The following is a 15,252-nucleotide window of genomic DNA, read 5'->3' as shown; positions in this document are numbered from 1 at the left end:
ACCCTTGGTTCTCTCACTGCTTGAACATTCATTCTCTACACCATCAAAGAAAGGGTTGAGAAAGTGAGAGAAACATTGCTGTTACTCTGTTGCAGTAGTCCCGTGATTACACAATCTACATCAATCTAAAGTTATGGCTGGAGGTTAGATCCTATGTTTTATATACTTCAGTTCAGTTGGTATCAGTGCAAAATATAATCTCTGCCTAGTTATTTGTTTGAATATGTATGCAAATCTGAATATAATTGTTCTTTTATGTGCATACATATATTTATGCTTGCTGTTTTTCAAGTATGTACATATATAATTGGTTTCGTATATGTATATTTACTTAGGATAAAATAATAAATTCTGGAAAATTATGTATATACTGCGTATATGTTCTTTTCACTATATATATATATATTGGATTCTGTATGAAAATATGCATACTGGATTAAATATATACGTGAAAAATTTCTGAAAAAGTAAATTAAAAGAAACCTCTACTTGGTTGATTAATTTGTATGTATATATGCCTGAGATATCCATATATTGATTTGACATTGTATGCATATATATATTTTGACTTTATATATACAAATCTCTCCATAATATATATATATATATATATATATATATTGGAATATGTTATAAATTTTTTTTTTTCAAAATATAAGTAAACAAATTTCGAAATAAAAATAAAATAAAACCTACTACTTGTTCGCCAATAATTTTGGATTCAACATTGCAACGGCGGCATGGATGGACTACATCGGTGAGGTCAATGTTGCGACCAAACGACGCCGACGGACGGTAGCAGTGGCGGCGCAGCTGGTTTTCCGGCGACGAAGGTGGGCCCCTCCCAGCGGCAGCGGCTATGGCGAGCGTCGGTGACGGTGGTGGCGCGGGCGTGCTGACTCCGGTCAGCCTCCATTCCGGCGCTTCTCCGCGTCTCTCTCTCTTTTTCATCCGATAGCCTCTGTCTCTCTTCCTCTAAATTTTGTCTGACTGCGCAAATAGAATGCATAACCGTATTTGGCAGCTAGGTTTTAATTTATTAAGGAGATATATGCTGGATCATATTTGTTGGGCTGGATTTGGCATACTTGGGTTATGGCTAATTGAAGTAGAAGAACAATGATAAAGGGAAATTATATTGGTTTGGGTTTGGCCCAATTTGGCCAAGCCCATTATACCTATAAAAAAAGTTGATGCTTAATGTTCTGGTTAGGCCCATTTCCGCTAGCCTAGTCAACAATTAAAATGGGCTTATTTAGTTTATTTAGAGCATTTAGTCTTGCTTTAAATTGGGCCTATTTTATTCTTGGGCTTGTTTAGGTATTTTTCTACATCATATTTGAACTTCTTCTATCTTTAATTATTTAATTTAATTCTTTATTAAATTATATTCAATTTTGAGCAAATATTAAGTTTACATTTGTGATTTGAATTTTAATTTAATATATTGAGAATTATATTAAATTTCCTTAAGTATTGCAATTTAATTATGAAGTATGAGTTAATAATATGCATAATCTGAGCATGCTATGTATCTTTATTTGCAATAATTGTTTGACTGTTATAATTATGCCCTTAAAAAAGCATGTTCTTAAGGAAGAATTTAGAGCCTCTTAGAACTAAATTGTATGTTTATTATGCATGTTATAGTGCGTTTTAGGTGAATTTAGTGCCTTTTAATAATAGATTATGCATTCTTTCAGTTCATGCTCTGCTCATCCTTTTATAAAGGATTTCAAAACACTTAAAGTACATAAAACTCTTCATAGTTTTACCCTTTTTTAAAGCCTTATCCTTAGGTGAATCTACATTCTTAGATCAACCAAACGATTTTACTTCAAATATGAGAACACTTGAATTAGGGAAGTTACTTGGGGAGGAACACTAGTTTTATGGCCCTGGCTTAAAACGCCTTGCTGGCTGAAACTGCCATAGTGCCTTCAGCCATATTGCTACTAGTCCCCTTGCGACGCTACTCTGTCTAAGGAGTTTGTTTTTAATGGCGCCTTAACACCAACCAACTTTCCTGGGAGTATACCTAAGGATTGTTAATCATGTTTGGTTTAATTTGTTTGATTAGGTTCTAAATACCCTTGCCATTGTGATTATATATGTAACACCCCAATTTTCATAACCAAATTTTCATTAATATTTTTTTTTCTTAATTGACAATTTACTAAAATCATTGCGGAAGCTTTTACTAACCAAATGAAATCGGGTGTTATCGCCACGCTCAGGTATCTCTTCTATACCCAAACACTAAGGCTAAACTTACAACATCAAATATTCTCAAGATGAAAATAAATTTTACAACCGGGTAATTCTCAAAATACTAAATCTTCCAGGGTGTCTATTCTTAAGATAGACTAACTCATTCTCAACTTGAATCTTTATTCATGTTCACCTGTAAAATCATTTAATACAAAACAGAGTGTAGACAAAAATTAGCATAAGCTAAGTAAGAATCTCTTCACCCCGTAAAATATAGGCTTGAATTTTATTATTTTCAAATCTCATATTCTTTTCTTTTCCAAAACACATATGTGGAGGCACACTTTTCATAGTATAGAGAATTAATATTTATAAATGGAGAATTAACAATCTCATCAAATCCACTTAGAATCTGGACCAACACCTATGTGTACACCTCCATACACCTCCAGAGTATTCCAAGCCACTGGGTAGTATATGATCCAAGTAGCTACTCTTGGCTACCTCACCCTTATAAAATTGGAAACTGGATCATAACTTATGTGATACACCCTCATGGGATTCCAAGCCCAATGAGTAGTAATTAGTCCAAGTGAACAGTAATTACCTTTACTGAACACCACAGAAGAATGGTTTTCTAAAATAAATTATTTCTTCACAAATAAATACTTTCTCCACAAAAATACAATTTTCACCAGTAAAATAGTTTTCTCTAACATATATAATTTCTCCACATTTTCTCCACATAATTTCTCAAAAATAAATATTTAGTCTACAACAGTGTTAATACAATTTCACCATACTAATATATATAACACCAAAATTTCCAAGCCACACTTTTACTCAACACACGGGTTTGACCCGTCAAAATTCATTCTCGATAATTTGAGAATCACACGCATAATATGCAACGTACTTGTGATCACATGAACATTATTATGCACATACTTTTATAAAAACACATAATTTTGTTACATATAAATTAAATATCATATCATAACCACATTTATATATCACAACTATATATATTGGGGCAAATAACTGGTTTTGGTGAACACGAAAACTTACTCTTGAAGTCCAATAATTTCAATCAACACTTAAGATCCTAGCCACTTTGATAGTGAACCTGTGGATCAAACAAATCTTAATTCTTATTACTAATACTATTATTAATAATAATAATATTATTATTATAATATTACAATTACTAGTATGTACTGCCGAAAATGAAATCTTCATGAACTTATAATTTCCATCACCATATGCATCATCATAAACTAATCAATACCCACCATCATCACTGTAATTATCATCTCTTAACCATCCCAATAATAGCCTCTTATCAACATGATCAAAATTTTGAATTCATTTTATACGAAACCAATTACAGTTTCATAATCAACAATAAGATCCTCTTTGTTTTCATCAACTCTCTCCATTTTCTCCTTTTTATAATAATCAACCTCATTCCACTATTATATCATCACGTTCACGTCAATATCCAGAACATTATTATCATGTTAATCCTCCATCAATAATTCATATTCATCCAATTTCATCATAAGCTTAAACATCCAGTACGTTTCGCTATTTTCAATTCGTTTCACCACTAATCATAATCATCAACAATAATTCACCATTCTCAATAAATCAAAATAAAAAGCATCACCTGCGAACTGTCGACAACTACACCGTCGGAAAAAGAACCATTTTATTTGCCGTCCAAATTCGCAGATTCGAACTGCTATTGTTGATTCATCGCTACTGGCTTCTATCGACGAGGGAGAGAGAGATGGAATAGGAAAGAGACCAATTCGGCTAAGTGAGGGAGAAGAAAGTTTGGAGTTGATTGGGTTTCTTTTTCCTTTGCTTAAATACATACTAGGGTAAGATATTAGGAATACATGCGTGTATATATATTAGTATAAAGAGAGGATTAGGAATGGAATGACGTGTATTTAGTAATTAGGTGGTAATGATAATTATAACAATTATTAGGATAATAATTATAATTAGAAATGATTAGGAATAGCATTAGGATCTGGTGGATGTACATGGACAGTTTAATCAGTCAAAGAATAGACAAATGAAAGTTAGGATTGACAGGAGCTAAAAATATTGACTAAGGTTACGAAATTTATTGGGAAATTTAGGTAAGGTATTTTAATATCAAAATTTTCAGATATGAAGTTCATCAAGTATAGAACCTACATAAAAAATTTCATAACGATCCGAGTGGTAGAAGTATAGTTTTCAAATTGTTTTCTAAAACTGGTCCAGAGAGAAAAGAATTCTGGACAGCACATAGCTAAGATCAAAAATATAATTTTCTGTGTTTACTCGAAGCTCAAAATGACCAAAATATTTTATGAATATCAAGTACTATAAGTTAGGGTTCTACCATAAAAATTTCAACTAAAACGGAGTTCGAGAAGTATTTTTACCGAATCAATCTTTCGGACTGCGCTGAGCTGAAATTTTTCTGAAAATGAATGGTTAGAAGAATTTTGGCTAAAATTTTGTAACAAAATAGTGACGAACCAAAATTATTTTGTAACAATAATGGTCACTAAATTTCAGGGTGTCACAATATATTTAATTTTGGTCAATTAAAGAGTAGCCACAGCATCTTTAATTTACTGAAATTACTTATTAAGTATTATTAATCACATAAGGTAAGAACCTTGTAATTAACTCTGCGTTATATGACAAAATTTAGCCCACAGGCAATTTTGTTATATTTGCAGGGTTAATTAGGATGAAATACTAAACTATGATCATAATTTGTCCACAGGAATTATGTATCGGCATATAGTTTGGTAGGCTTGTCATTAAGGGTGGAAAAACCATACCCAAATCGTACCCATTCCGTTTCCACCATTCAGTTTTGATAAATTCATTATGCGTAAGAATTTAGCTCACAGGCAATTTTTATGGCATACAAATTTATCTTTTACATAATTTACATTGGTAGTATTATGTACTTCAGTTACTCTCTCTATTTTGAGCCTCGAAATTTCTAACTAAGCATTTGTTATTCTTTACAGAACCTACTCAAATCCCAACTCAAAACACAATAATGATTGACGTTCCTATGCTAAGCGATGAAAATCACCAAGAGTGGAAAGACGCTGTTCTCCTACACTTAGGGTTGATAGAGATGGATTTCGCTATTCAAAATAAAGAGCCTCCTCCTATCACTGATGATAGCACTGAGGATGAAAAGAAATTTCACGCACAATGGACCAAGTCCAATCGGTTGTGTGTGTATTTCATTAAGACACGAATTCCAAGAAGTATTCGTGGCTCAGTTGACCATTTTGATAAAGTCGAACCCTTGTTCAAAGCTATTGATGACAAATATGCTACATCAAATAAAGCTTTGGCAAGTACTCTAATCATGAAGTTTGTTGGTCTTCGTCTTTCCACTGTCAAGGGCACGCGCAAACACATCATGCAAGTCAGGGATATTGCAGCGCAATTGAAGAAGCTGGGAATAATTTTAACGGATACCTTTGTTGTGCATTTTGCACTTAACACCCTCCCTCAACACTATATCCCCTTTAAGATTTCCTATAACACACATCAAGACAACTGGACTATCAATGAGTTGATAACCATGTGTGCATAAGAGGAAGAAAGGCTTAGTGAGGAGGTTGGGGAGACTGCTATGTTGGCCACAGCAAAGCCTAAAGGGAAATCTGGGAAAACTAAGGGATTCACTGCAGCAACAAAGGGGAAACTGACCCCAAAAGCTGGCATAAAGAAGATACAAAAGTGTTTCTTTTGTAAAAAGAAGGGACACATGAAGAAGGATTGTATCAAGTTTAAGAAGTGGATGTCCCAGAAAGGTAATATTTCATCTTTTTTTGTATGTTTTGAATCCAATATGTCAGAAGTTAATACTAACTCTTGGTGGGTTGACTCTAGTTCAACAATCCACATTGCAAACTCCTTGCAGGATATGACAAGTCTAAGACAACTAACGGGAACTGAGTGTAAAATCTTCTCTGGAAACAAGATTGCATCATCAGTGGAAGCTGTTGGAGTTTGCAAATTAGTATTGAATAATGACTTTGTTTTGACATTAAATAAGACCTTTTATGTTCCTAGCTTCTCTAGGAATTTAATTTCAGTTTCAAGACGTGTACCCTTTGGTTTTAAATTTGAATTTAATGAAAAGTATTTCAAATTATTCCATAATTCTACTTGTGTTGCTAATGGTACATTGTCTAATGGTCTTTATCGTCTTAACATAAAGAATGATTTTATTCACAATTCTTTACATGTTCAAAATGGCACCAAACGGTGTAGTATTGACGAAAATTCCTCAATGTTATGGCACCGGAGATTAGGACATATCTCCCTTGAAAGAATTAAAAAATTGGTAAAGGATGGAGTTCTTTCTACTCTAGACTATACCAATTTTGAGACTTGTGTTGACTGCATTAAGGGTAAGCAAACAAACAAGTCAAAGAAATGTGCCAATAGAAGTTCAACGTTGTTAGAAATTATTCATACTGACATATGTTATCCTGATATGACTATTTCCGGTCAGAAATATTTCATCACCTTCATTGATAACTACTCAAGGTACCTATGTGTATTTACTTCATAATAAACATGAAGCATTGGATGCCTTTAAATTATTTAAGGCTGAAGTTGAAAACCAATGTAACAAGAAAATACAAATAGTTAGATCTGATAGGGGTGGTGAATATTATGGTAGATATACTGAAAATGGACAAGCACCTGGTCCCTTTGCTAAGTTTCTTCAAGAGCATGGGATTGTTGCTCAATACACCATGCCTGGTTCTCCAGACCAAAATGGTGTAGCTGAAAGAATAAACAGGACCCTTCTTGAAATGGTGCGGAGTATGCTAAGAAACTCTAAGCTTCCAAAGTCGTTGTGGGCTGAAGCACTTAAGACGGCAACGTATATATTAAACCGCGTTCCAACCAAGGCTGTCCCTAAGACACCGTTTGAGTTATTCAAAGGTTGGAAACCGAGTTTGCAACATATGCGTGTTTGGGGATGTCCGTCTGAGGTGAGGATTTATAACACACACGAAAAGAAACTTGACCCAAGGACAATTACTGCTTTCTTTATTGGATATGCACAATCATCTAAGGGCTATATGTTTTATTGTCCATCTCATACTACTAGGATAGTGGAATCAAGAAATGCTAAGTTTCTTGAAGATGACTTAATCAGTGGGAGTGATCGATTTAAGGACTTGATTCTTTCATTTGATCATATGGACTCTCAGCCTTCTACGTCATCTAGTGGTGTTGTACTTATCCGCAGTGCTCTTTCAGTTTCGCCTGTAGATATACAGCCCACTATTGAGATTCCACAAGCTGAGGCTCAGCCTTTGAAAGAACCAGTTCAGGACTTACAGCAAACCCCTGAACCAGATTTTGAGCCAACGGTTGAACCAATTCAGGATTTACAGCAAGATCCTGAACTGATGCAGACTGAGCCAATTCAAGAACTGCTCCCAGTTCCTGAAGAGGTTGTTGCCCCACAACCTATGCAAGGTGGTGGTGATCCAACTTTAAGACGGTCTACACGGGTAAAACGATCAGCACTTCCTAGTTATTATGTTTCATATCTACAAGAATCTGACATAGGAGCTGAAAATGATCCTGAAACATTTTCTCAATCTACAAATTTTGCGCAATCTGACTCATGGTATAAAGCCATGATGGATGAAATAAATTCCATGAAGAGCAATGGAGTTTGGGAACTTGTTGAATTGCCTAATGGGGCCAAGGCTATTGGCTGCAAATGGGTCTTTAAGACCAAAAGAGATTCATTAGGCAATATTGAGAGATACAAGGCCCGACTTGTTGCGAAGGGATTTACTCAAAAGGAAGGAATCGATTATAAGGAGACTTTCTCTCCTGTATCAAAGAAAGATTCACTTCGAGTCATTTTGGCTTTGGTTGCACATTTCAATCTTGAGTTGCAACAAATGGATGTGAAAACTGCCTTTCTTAATGGTGATCTAGAAGAGGAGGTTTTTATGAAACAACCTGAAGGTTTCTCTTCTAGGGGTGGTGAGAACTTAGTTTGTAAGCTTCAGAAATCCATATATGGACTAAAACAAGCTTCCCGGCAATGGTATATCAAGTTCGATGGGGTAATTTCTTCATTTGGTTTTGCTGAAAATCCTCTTGATCATTGTATATATCAGAAGGTAAGTGGGAGTAAAATATGCTTTCTTGTTTTATATGTGGATGACATTTTGCTTGCCACTAATGATAAGGGGATGCTTCGTGATGTGAAACAATTCCTCTCTAAAAACTTTGATATGAAGGATATGGGTGATGCCTCTTATGTTATTGGCATAAAAATCCATAGGGATAGGTCTCGAGGTATACTGGGTCTATCTCAAGAAACCCACATCAACAAAGTGTTAGAGAGATTTCAGATGCAGAATTGTTCACCAAACGTTGCCCCCATAGCAAAAGGGGACAAGTTTAGTCTGGATCAATGTCCAAAGAATGATCTTGAAAAGGAATCCATGAAGAACATCCCATATGCTGCAGTAGTTGGGTGTCTTGGATACATTCAAGTCTGTACAAGGCCAGACATAGCTTTTGCTGTCGGGATGCTAGGACGATACTTGCATAATCCAAGTTTGGACCACTGGAGAGCTGTGAAGAGAGTTTTGAGGTACCTAAAAGGAACTAAGAGTTACGTGCTTGGGTTTAAGCAGACGGACATGCTAGATGTTGTCGGTTATTCTGATGCGGACTTCGCTGGCTGTATTGATTCTCGAAAGTCAACTTCAGGGTGCGTCTTTATCATGGCTGGTGGGGGTATCTCGTGGAGAAGTGTTAAACAATCTTTAATAACTACATCTACCATAGAAGCCGAGTTCATTTCCCTTTACGAGGCTACATCACAAGGTGTGTGGCTCAAGAATTTCATCTCTAGGCTTAGAGTCATGGACTCCATATCTAAGCCATTGAAGGTCTATTGTGATAACTCAGCTGCAGTCTTCCTGGCTAAGAATGACAAAAGTGGGAGTCGAAGTAAGCACCTCGACATCAAATTCTTATCTATTAGGGAACGTGTCAAGAATAAAGTTGTAATCGTTGAACACATTAGTACTGAGTTGATGTTAGCAGATCCCTTGACTAAAGGCATGCCTCCATTTAAATTCAAGGATCTTGTTAAAGAAATGGGACTTTCGCCCACTTTGTAATTTGTATATACATTCAGTATTCAATTTTAATGAAATTCTTTTGCTTTCAGACATTTATCTCATTTAAGTTTGTACACCTTTATTTTATTGAGATAATGTACTTTGGTTGGACCTGAAATAAACATAGAGTTTGTTTCATTAAGTTTCCCAAAATTAAGTTTCCCAAAATTAAGTGCCCAAAGTCAGTTTACATTTAATCATAATGGATGCTACTCGTTTTGAGGAGGACATATCACTATGGTTGGTGTTTTCTGATTTTTAAGGTTATGAAGTTTTGCACCAAGTGGGAGAATGTAACACTTACCAATATTATATTATTATAATATAGGTAGTAATTATAATAATTAAGGTAATATAATTATATGGTGCATAACTTCCATATCAGCTTATGTTAATTAAGGTAAATACTAATGGTGATTGAAAGTATAATTGGAGAGGGATATATTACCATATTGATGGCATATGGTTAGTATAAATAAGAGCCCTTGGTCCTCTCACTGCTTGAACATTCATTCTCTACACCATCAAAGAGAGGGTTGAGAAAGTGAGAGAAACATTGCTGTTACTCTGTTGCAGTAGTCCCGTGATTACACAATCTACATCAATCTAAAGCTATGGCTAGAGGTTAGATCCTATGTTTTATATACTTCAGTTCAGTTTTATTTCTTACAGCACAACCTTAGCTGCTTCTTTAAATAGTTTGTACCCACATACTCAACTGTTCCAATTTTGTTGATCATAAATAATATATAAACATAAATGTGCAGTCGAACTATCAACTTAGACTTTTGGTTGAAATAAAACACATGCTTCAATTTGGTATCAGAGTCATGCCAAAGGTTATGGGTTGGCATGCTTCATGCTACAACTTAATATACTTGTAAATATGCACTCAATACAACTTCACCTGCTCCTTGAATTTAATACATATGTCCTTAGAGCATCTTTATCAATGAGGATATTTCGCGGTTATTGAGGAGTTTTTGTAAGTGTGATTAGGAAAGAGAAAATGAGAGGAGATGAAAAAAAAATAAAAACAAATTTGATATTTTAAAAAAACAAAAAAAAAAAAAAAAGTTAAATGCGTCAGGCGTGACTGCGTGCGCCCGCATGGGCTGCTGCTGTCGCGCACAGCAGCTGGTGTTGTTAAAAGCACAAATGTCAACTTTCACTGTTCTAATCTCTCTTCACTGCAGAAGCTCCTCCCCCTTCTCTCTCCTCTCCTCTCACTGCCAGTGGCGGAGCCACATGTAAGCTGCAGGGGGCCTTGGCCCCCGCCAAAATATTTTTTTGTATTAGCATTGCAGTAAATTTTTTTTTTGGACCCCCTCACCAAATATTTACTATTTTGCCCTCTCCAAGCAATCTTGTAGAGTGAGCTTTATATTATTTACTTTTTGACTTTCAATCCCAATTCTTAAACCATCTAAATCAGATTGCAGTAGAACATAGCTCACAGCACAGTTCGGACGCCCTTCGCATTAATCGCATGTTCTTTTCATCTTCTTCAAACTTCAAGTTGTAAATGTACATGTGTAATTTTCCATTTCTTGAATGCATTTATAGTTTTTAAAGCATTTGAATTTTTGTAGTTCTGGACAACACTCAAGTTTGATACAAATAAAGAATTAACTAGAGAATTGTTAGAAGATGGTAATGGGAAATTGAACCCAAACATCTATTTGGAAGACTATTTGTCAATAAGACACTACATTTTACTTGAACATTTTGAACATGTGCGACAACTTCTTAATTTTAGAACACTAGAAAATATTTATGATCTATGCCAATAGTTGGTGAATACGTGAAAATCGAACATATATCCTCTTGTGTTCAGAGTAGTAACTCTTATTCTCACACTTCCAGTATCTACAGTTACTAACTTACTACAGAACAAACGATATTTTTTGCCATGAATATGGTCAAGACTACACTTCGTAACAAGATGGAAGATGAATTTCTTAATGATTGTTTGTTAGTATATATTGAAAAACAAATTGCAAAACAATTTAATATAGATTCAATTATAGATGATTTTCGTGACAAGCAAATAAGACGTTCTAAATTTTAATAGATTTGTAATATGATGATGTATTTTGGAATATATTAAATGAATATTATTGTATTTTATTATTCTGTCTGAAATTATGATTGGCCCCCCGCACCAACAAATCCTGGCTCCGCCCCTGCTCATTGCCAAGGTGGCTTGATTTCTGACATTATCCCCTAATATGCATCAATGGAGATGCTCTTAGCTGCTTCGTATTAGAGCATCTACACCAATGAATCATAGTTAGTTTTTGGAATAGTATAAAAGTAAAGATATGGTCTTAAACTGATATGGTGTTGAGTCTTTTTGCAAAATGCATCCCTGCAATGCCATGGTTCATGTGAGAAATATTATTTTTTATGTTCTTTTCTTTGCGTTTCGTTTTTTTTTTTTTTTGAAAGCCTTTTCCGCTTTTCGTTTCGTTTGTTTCGTTTCTTTTCTGTTCTGTTTTTTCACGGCCATTTTTTTTTTTTTTTTTACTAATCATTTAATTTGTTTGTTTGTTTTATTATTTTTTTGTAAAATACAATATTTTTTAATTAACTTTTGAATGATTTAATTATAATTAAAATTTAAAATGATTGAAATATAAAGAGCAACAAAGAAAATTAATTTAAATATTTGTAATTATCAATTTAATTAAATGTAGGTATGTTTTTTTAAATTAATTTTTATAATTATAAATTTATAATTCAAATAAATAAAAAGATAATTAAAATATATGGTTGAAAATGGTGGGTTCACAAAAAAATGAGAAAAAACCTTAAACTAATGTGAAGAATAATTTTTGTGATTGAGATAGTGAATGATGAGATGGATGTTGAGATTGGAGAAAAAACCCCAAATAATAAGGATGCTCTTAATTTTCTTGATGTTCCTCAATTTCTTTGTACGTAATCCTCAACTTCTTTTCATACTCCAATATAATTTCCAAAACATTTTCTCATAACTTTATCTCCAAAATTATCTTTGGGTTCTTGATTGTCAGTCAATAAAAACACGATAAAATTTTTTAAAGAAATAAGAGGTTTAATTTTTTATCCTAAATACACTTTGGCTCGTGAAAATCTAATTACATATATTCTTAAAAATTCCCTCTTTTAGATGATGCGAAAATCTATAATTTTAGTATTTGAAAATTTCAATATATTTCTTTTTAATCTTTACTAGTATTTTTGCCCGTGCGTTGCACGGAATAGATTTGTTATAATATTTTAAAAATATTTAGATCGATATACAATTATATAAATTATAACATCGAATATTATATAGCACAATTGATGAAATTGGTTGGATCGATTATGTTTTTTGATTGTCCATGCGATGCACGGATAATTTTTTGTTATTATATATTTAGATAATAAAAATAAAGATAAAATTATAAAAAATTCTAATATTGAACATGTATATTTATTTGATTATAAGATTAGTGCAAAGTATTACTCAATCAATTGATTAATATATGACTTGTTTGTTTACAATGTTTAGTTTAATTACCATAATAATTATTAGACAGTTATTATTAGTCAATTACACTAATATATGTGCAATTATACTTTTATACCTTAAGTATATTCATTTTCACCCTATCGCATTTAGTTTTTTTCTTCATCCTCCATATTTGAATGAATTAATTGTAATTATTATAAAAAATATATAACACTCCATGTGTAATTAAATTTTTTAAAGTTTAAATAATTTTAAAAAAATATAACAATCCATGTGTATTTATTGTTCCATTTCATTACGATAAAATAAAGTTATGTCATTTAATGTACTTATTATTACATGCTCTATCCCATTGCTGGAAATCACGGAATTTCCGACCTCATTTTCGACCACCCAAAAAATGTCACAAAAAGTGATTTTTTTTCACTTTTCCGTCGAAGGGTTATGGTGGTCGGAAAGTGGTCGGAATTTCCGACCACTTATGAAGGGTGGTCGGAAATTCCGACCACTATTTATATAGTAGTTGGAAAATTTTCGCCAACCTTAATTTTTAAAAATTAGAGTGTATTTCCAACCACTCTAGTGGTCGGAATTTCCACCAGGGTGGTTGAAAATGTTTTTGACAAGTTTTAATTGTTTAAACATATTGTTTCCGGCCATCTTGGTGGTCGGTATTTCCCACAAGTGGTCGGAATTGTTATATTTTTTTTATTTTTTTTATTTTTATATTTTAACTTGCAATTCTTCAACCAACCACGATGCAAAGAGTTTAATAGTCGTATGTTGATATGTCTTGATGTTCAATATAAACAAACAAATTAGCATAGGGTAACAACCATTTCACCATTTTTGTTGTGAAAAATAATACTATGCCCCCCTTTCCATATACATGAACTCATTTTTCTCACTTGAACTCCTTAAAACCTTTATTCTTGTTTGGACTCTATAATCATAATTCTATTGAGAATCATAATTCTATTGAGTTTCATAATTCTATGCATAGGGAGGATAATTTTCCAATCGCTTCCGACCTCCTGATGGTACTCATTTGGCCCCGACTTGAAACTTATGCTCCTTCTCAGCATAGTAAGTTATTGGTTAAACACCGTTAGGCCTGATCCCGACCACGTTACTCGCCCTAGATCTCGAACCCACACGATAAATACTATAAGCTAAATTTAGATAATAATGTCAAAACCATCCGTTAATATAAACAACCACTTTAACATACCGTTAGGCAAATTAGAATCAAAGATGCTTCGAAACAATCCATTAATCGTACACTATTGGTGTAGTATATACGGACAGTATTAACTACGAGATACGATGCTAGGGTCGGATCCGGTTACAATCCGTTTACCTAGTCGGCTTGTTAGTTTAAGTTAGAGAGCTCGAAATACGTGCAAGAATGTCATAGGTTACTGACGAAGGTCCAAAAGGAAGGGTCCAGGCCATAACTCGAACGAAGGCCACGATTCGCTTGGATCAAGTGCGATATGGGTGCATTGCCAGAGTGTCAACAATGGTTTTAGTGTATACTCCAACCTTTAGCTTGGTAACCTCTGATCCATTGTCCCGTGAACTGGGCTTAAAGTTGTAAACCAACAAGCAAACCCGTAAAAGGAATTAATCTCCATACATAAGAATGATTAGACATCTCCGTATTTACTACATCATATACAAATACATAGAATCATTTTCTAACTTAACTCTTTACAACATTTATTCTAACTTATTACGTTAGCTGATAAAATGGTTGCATATAAAATAACCAATAAAGATATTATTATTATTATTATTATTATTATTATTATTATTATGTAAACTTTAATATAATTTATATTTTATAATAATAATAGTCAACATCATAAATTATTTTTAATAATGAATATATAAATTTTAAAATATTTTTATTTTGAAGTTGTTATTATTATTATTATTATTATTATTATGCTACAAAAAAAATGAATTGTGCTAAATTTTCACCCCAGTCGTGTATTGTATTGTGTATTGTTTTTTTGACTACTATTGACTATATTACAATGTAATATATCTCCAGCTATGTCGTTGGACCATCGTGAATTTATAGAAATTATACATTTTGAATTAGTATATAATTATAATAACAATATGCCAATTAGTATTGAATTGATTTTTAATCTAATTGTGTGATTTATAAATTAATTTATTTTATTTTATTTTTGAATATGGATATAAGAATTGGGCGGTAATTATTTTAACCAAAAATAAAAATAAAAATTTAGGCGGTATTTTTTTATTTGGGTTGGCGCCTCTCGCTCACAAGAAAAGGAGAATAGAACTAGA

General features: G+C 33.2%; 1 long non-coding RNA gene across 2 annotated transcripts; it reads right to left on the bottom strand.

Annotated features, from left to right (window-relative positions):
- Nucleotides 1–2,172: 2,172 nt before the first annotated feature.
- LOC116028295 lies at nucleotides 2,173–4,069 on the bottom strand. Of its 2 annotated transcripts, XR_004100126.1 has the most exons (3): nucleotides 3,881–4,069; nucleotides 3,280–3,337; nucleotides 2,173–2,404 (listed from the first exon to the last, which is right to left on the bottom strand). It is a non-coding gene; the product is annotated as an uncharacterized LOC116028295 (long non-coding RNA). The 2 variants fall into 2 exon arrangements; XR_004100125.1 differs by lacking the exon at nucleotides 2,173–2,404 and having other exon boundaries at nucleotides 2,900–3,337.
- Nucleotides 4,070–15,252: the final 11,183 nt, after the last annotated feature.

Source organism: Ipomoea triloba, chromosome 9 (assembly GCF_003576645.1).
Source record: "Ipomoea triloba cultivar NCNSP0323 chromosome 9, ASM357664v1".
NCBI classification, from domain to species: domain Eukaryota; kingdom Viridiplantae; phylum Streptophyta; class Magnoliopsida; order Solanales; family Convolvulaceae; genus Ipomoea; species Ipomoea triloba.
The sequence above is the reverse complement of the archived record's forward strand: the minus strand, read 5'-3'. Positions and strand labels throughout refer to the sequence as shown.